This window comes from Trichosurus vulpecula, chromosome 1 (assembly GCF_011100635.1).
Source record: "Trichosurus vulpecula isolate mTriVul1 chromosome 1, mTriVul1.pri, whole genome shotgun sequence".
NCBI lineage: Eukaryota > Metazoa > Chordata > Mammalia > Diprotodontia > Phalangeridae > Trichosurus > Trichosurus vulpecula.
In genome coordinates this window covers 53,395,090-53,401,089 of record NC_050573.1, presented here as the reverse complement: position 1 = coordinate 53,401,089, position 6,000 = coordinate 53,395,090, and the positions used below count along the sequence as shown (strand labels likewise).

The following is a 6,000-nucleotide window of genomic DNA, read 5'->3' as shown; positions in this document are numbered from 1 at the left end:
GCTTCACTCACTACAGCTCAGTCCCCAAGCTCAAGCGATCCACTAGAGTCAGCCTCTTGGGTTTATAGATGAAGTGCATGCATTGCGCAGGTCTTATAGATGAGGTGCGTGACCACAACTGGCTGATTCTTCTAAGGCATGAGTCTGATCATGTCTTCCACGTCCCTCCCCCCCCCCCCCCCGCCCCAAACTCAGGAGCTCCAATGGATCAAATATAAACTTTTGTTTGGCATTTAAAGCTCTTCATAACCCAGCCCCTTCCTATCTTTCCAGACTTCTCGTTATTACTCCCCTCCATATGTGATCCAGCTCCCACAGAGAACCATCTCCTGTGTCCCTGTGTATGGCTTCAGGACTTGGCTCAAATCCCACCTTCTACAGAATGCTTTTCTCTTTCAGATTTATGTTCATTCATGCTGTATGTATCTTGCATATGCCTAGACTGTTGTTTCCATCACAATATACATGCTCTTTTAAAATAGGAACTGGTTTTTGGTCTGTGGGGGGGTATCCCAATATTTAGCGCAGAGTAGGGCAGGCACACTTCTTTATACTGAGACTAAATACGCTTCCCTGTTCCATCCCATTAGTCCTAAATCTGCTCTTTGCAAAATTTAGAAACCTAATTAAAAAATCAAACTTATCTCTAATCATTCTGCCCTAATTGCCTGATCCTAACCAATCCCTAATCAAATGCCAAACTATTCTGCCCAGTGTTCCTTGCCACCTTTTCTCATACTCAACCTAAGTCATCATGTTTCCCCATTCCTGCAATCCCCGGTCTTCTCCAGGCTCAACACCCATTCCCTCGACCAATCTTCATGCCAAGCAACTGGATGACTGTTGGTAGGACTGACTCAGGAGAGCTAGGGTGAAGCTGATTCCCAGATTTCCATGCCTCCAATCCTAGCTGACACTTCCTAGAGGCAGCATGCTACGGTGAAAGAATGCTAGAATTGGGGCCTGAGGCCCTTAGGGTCTACCACTTACTAGATGTGACTATGGGCAAGTTGCTTTCCCTCTCTGGTCTTAGTTCTTCTGTAAGAGTGGAAACAAGGTCCCTTCCAGTTTAGTTTAATGGCTGTCAGGGTCTCACTGAGCATTATAGGATGGTAAGCATGATTCACCTGGCTTTCACTAGGAAACCCTCATGAAAAGTATTTTTCTAGCGCCCAACAATCTCTAAGCAGTTGAGCCCTCTTGGAGAGCGAATATTTACTTGGAGCCAGAACCTCTCTGCCAATAATCCTAGCATTCCACAAGAAGCCATGAAATCATGAGGATGATAAAGACCCCTTCCCTAAGGGCCACTAGGGGCCCTTAAAATTACCAGAACCCACATTAAATCTATTTGGCCACAACCAAGAGTAATGAATAGAAGCTACAAAGAGGTCGGTTTAGGCTGGATGGACGTCAGGAAAACCTTCCTAACAACCAGAGCTGTCCCAAAGTGGACAGGGCTGCCAGAGGAGGTGGTGGGTTCCCCTAACTTAGGAATCCTGGAGTGGATGCTTGCCAACTACAAGTCAGGAGTGGTGGGGTGCGATGTCCATTCATGGATGAGCTGGCTGGACTACAAGGCCACTGAAGTCCCTTCCAATTCTCAAATGATGTGGATAGAATATGAGAAGCAATGGACTCAGGAACAAGGACAGTTTGCATCTTGGCTCTGCAAATTGGGGCACTTAACCTGAATCTCAAATAGGTTATGTGTAAAACAGGGTTGTGTAACTTACACTGTTGTGAGGCTCAAGAGCTAAAACAAGCCAATGTCCTTTACAAACCAGAAAGCACCAAAGAGCACACAAATTTGATAACACACACACACACACACACACAGTTGCCAGTCTTGGTCATGGAGCCTGGGTAACAAGGCAGGGCAAGGGGAAAAAAAAGCAGAACCAGAGCTGGGACATCAAAGGGGGTGAGGGATGGCAGGGATGTCTTCCCAAGAATAATGATGATGGGGATCATGGACCCCCAAGGGCATGGTTACCAGATGGAGCAAACAGCCAGTACACCTCCAAATAAAGAAGCCTTGTCTCAAAGCTCTATCTGCAACCTCTGAGGAAGCAATTGCTAACATCTGGAGCTTTCCTCCTGCCAACCCTCAATGTATCTGGGAAAAACTAGAAGGGTGATGGAAAGGAAGGGGTAAGGTGTAGGGTGAGGTGTCAACTATATGGCTGCAAACCAGTTTCAAGAGCCCAAGATCACCAGGGTCAAACCTAGGAATTGAGAAAATACAGGTTCTGTTCCCAGGCTCTGACACTGATCCCTGTGTAACCAGAAACAAGTTACTTTTCCCTTTTACACCTGTTTCTTTATCTAAAAAATTGGCTTTAACAGCTGACTTGCTCAGGCTAGTGTTGTAAAAATCAAGTGAGATGTGAAAAGGTTTTGAAAAGCATCACACATTATACATACGAAGTGACATTTTTAGAGTTAGATTCCTTATATGGTTCCTAGATTGGACTCCCCCTGGGACCAGGAACGAGGGATGATTGGTTAAAGACTGAGCTCTGTTCCTAGAGCTGAGTGCCTATCTCTGGGGAGGAGAGGGAGGGAGAATCTAGCCTTGGTAAGCCCCCAGTGGCCATGAAGCAGCAGGCCTCAAAAACTCCTGGCTAGTAATGGGAAGATATTGGAAGACAAAATTTCTTCATGCTACTTCTGGCTTCTAAATGTGACCAAAGTACCTGGTACTGAGAAGCAGTGGCCAATGAACTCCTTTAGACTTTAGATGCTCACTGACTTACATTTGTGCCAGTGAGCCAAGGCAGGCTTGTGATGATAGCATTCAGATTTAGGAGACAGTCAATGCTGTAGCTAATCCTGGGTCAGAGCCAACCACGGGGGCACCATAAGCCTGGAGAGGTTCCCATGAGTAACAATCATAAAACTGCCTCTAAGTTGGAAAGGGCCTTAGGAGGCATCTAGTCCCATTTCATCCCTAAGGCCAGAATTCTACTTCTAATAGAGAATTTCAGAGCTGATGGGTACCTGAGGGCTCACTCTTCTATTCAGCCTGGTAATCCTCTCTCCAATGTCCCTGAAAGTCCCCAGGCCTTTGCTTGCAATAACAGAGTCTGGACCACCTCATGTGGCTGGCCTGTTCTGATATTAGGCAGCTAGGTGGCACGATGGATAAAGCGCAGGGCCTAGAGCCAGTAAGTTCTGAGTTTAAATTTGGCTTCAGACACTTACTAACTGGATGATTCTGGGGCAAATCACTTAACCTCAGTTTCTTCATCTGTTAAAAGAGCGTAATAACACCTACCTCCCAGGGTTAAGGATCAAATGAGGTAATTGTAAAACACTTGTTAGCACACAGCCTAGTACACGGTAAGCACTATATAAACATTAACTATTACTGTTAAGCCTGGCCTTAGGCACTCACCAGCTGTGTGACCCTGGGCAAGTTACTTAACCTGTTTGCCTCAGTTTCCTCACCTGTAAAATAGGGACCATAACAGCATCTACCTCCCAGGGTAGCTGTGAGGATCATATTGGGTTTCAGTGATTGAGTGTGAGTAGTGATGGAGAGTGTGTCCCCAGGCTGGGAGCTAGGGATGCCACGTTGGCCACAGAGCATCCTGAAGACATGTTCTCAAGCTGTTTCTAAGAGTCACATGTCCCAGAGGTCCAAAGAGGTAGAACACTCCGCAACCATCTCAACAGACCCAGAGAATGACTTATACAAAAGCGCCGAGCTGAGGCAGAAGACTATGAATCTGCTGTTTGGAACAACATTTAAGAAAGAGCTACAGACCATTAAATGGTCAGAAAACAGAGGACAGCTCAAAGAACCATGTGTTAGAGGAAGTTAACGAGCCGCTGCACCTGAAGCTGACTGAAAGCCAGGGAGAGCTGAAGGTGGAGCTGCTGGAAAAATTTCAGGATAGCTACTTGGCAATTTTGGACAGTTGACAATATTGGCCCAGTTACAGGAACCACCAGATCCTGGAAAACCAGCAAGAAACAATCAAATGTCGGAGACTGTGTTGCTCCTGCAAAGTCTGAAAGATGAACTGAAGCTTTTTAATTAGACAGCTACAAAGCAGATGGAGGAGTTGAAAGTGGCGATGGAAGAGGAGGAAAAATCTCATTTCCTAGACAAAACTGGGCAGCACTTAACAACTAAAGCAATGATCTCACAGCCACCCTTGAACACATGGAATAATTACTAGCACTCTGAGAAGGGGGTTCATTCCTTCGGGTAAGGTCAAACTATAAGAATGTTGTTTTCCCTAGGACAACTAAAGTATCTTCACAAAGAAAACTGGAATCATCCAAATTTGTACTGAGGGGCATTTCTGCCTTGTAAGCATGTGCTAGTCAAGCAGCTAGATATCTGAATCAACTGTTAGCAGACAGCTTAAGATTCAACAAGGAAAGAGGATCCTAGGCTGCCCAGCTGTAGTTACCACACAGCAATTCAGCTCAGGGGCAGAATCAGAAATTTAAATGAAAAACAGAATCGAGAAGGATCATTCTCAGATTGGGAATTGGAAACATTAAAAATGGTTCGTAGTGTGGACGAAAAGCAAAGAGCCCCGAGTCCCATGCTGTTGTTCTGATTTGAGCCATACTTTTTTGGTTAGACCTCCCTAGTTGGGATTTGAGCATATCTTATGGTATGAACTCTGACCTTATGCATCTTCCTTTTTACTCTGAGTAAAATTTCTCTTTTTTAAAATTTTTTGGAGGGGGGAAGGCAAGGCAATTGTGCCAAGGTCACACAGCTAGTAAGTATGTCAAGTGTCTGAGGCCGGATTTGAACCCAGGTTCTTCTGACTCCTGGGCTGGTGCTCTACTCACTGCACCGGTCTAGCTGCCTCTCTGAGTCAAATTTCTGAACTTGAAATGGGTTAGCATAGATTTCCCTAAATGAGGAGGGAGGTATACAGATGGATGAATAACATTTTCCTGAAATAACCAAATAGAATAGTGGACTTGAAATGAATTTGTTACTGTGATCCTCTTGATCTAGATCACCTGGTGTTTGTTCTGTTTTATTTTTTAAAGCTAAAATACTTCTATAAATATTTCTTGGGACTGGAAAAACACGAGGTCCTATTTATAGAGCGCTTAGCACACTGCCTAGCACATAGTAGGTGCTATTACTATTGTTTTAGGAAGTTCAGCATCTCATCTATGAACTGAAATATGGCTCTTGAACTTTCTCTCACTACTCCAAGTTCTGCCCTTTGGAATCAGACACATCTTCCTTTTTCCATGGAGTATGTGAAGATGTCAATCATGTCCCCCTGAAGTTTCCTCTTCTCCAGGAAAAAGATGACCAATTCCTTGCACTGATTTCTACATAGCATGGTCTTTGGTCTCATCGTTCTGGTCAGCCCCCTCAGGACATGCTCGTTTCAATATCCCTTCTAAAACATGGGCCCCAACCTGAGCACAGTATTTCAGAAGAGGTCTGATCAATCCATAGCATAGAGGATTATCACTTCCTTCCTCCTATACACCAGACAGCAGCTGCATCTCTTTTAGGATAAGAAGGGTTCAGAGGCTTCAGTTGGAAGCATGAGTCAAATCTTGTTCTATAAAAGATCATAAAGCTTGTCTGGCTGTTCCTGGAGAAAGAAGGCATGGAACCAAATGGACTGACTACTTCCTGAAAAGTTAGGGGGAAGGAAGGTATGGTCAAACGTTGAACAGGTTCGAATGTAAGAATGTCAGCCCTGGAAGGGTCCTCAGAGATTCATCCAAGTTCAATTTCTTCATTTTACAAAGGAAGAAACCGAGGCAGAGAGTATTAACTTGCCCAAAGCTACGCAAAGATTCAGTGCTCTGTAGAGATGAGATCAGAAACCCAAGTCTCCCCATTTTCAGCCCAGGTCACTTTCCACTATATTAGAAAACCTCCTCAAACATGAGTTCCTTCCTCAGCTTCCACAACTGCTGAAAGGAGGAAAGGATGTGTGAGCAAGTCAGTCTTTACAAGTTCAGCCATGGTCACCTGGCTAAGCTTCATCAGTT

The 6,000-nt window shown here is 44.7% G+C and overlaps 1 pseudogene; it reads left to right on the top strand.

Moving 5' to 3' along the window:
- Positions 1 to 3,539: 3,539 nt before the first annotated feature.
- On the top strand, positions 3,540 to 4,198 carry LOC118858052 (annotated as a pseudogene).
- The last annotated feature ends 1,802 nt before the right edge of the window (positions 4,199 to 6,000 follow it).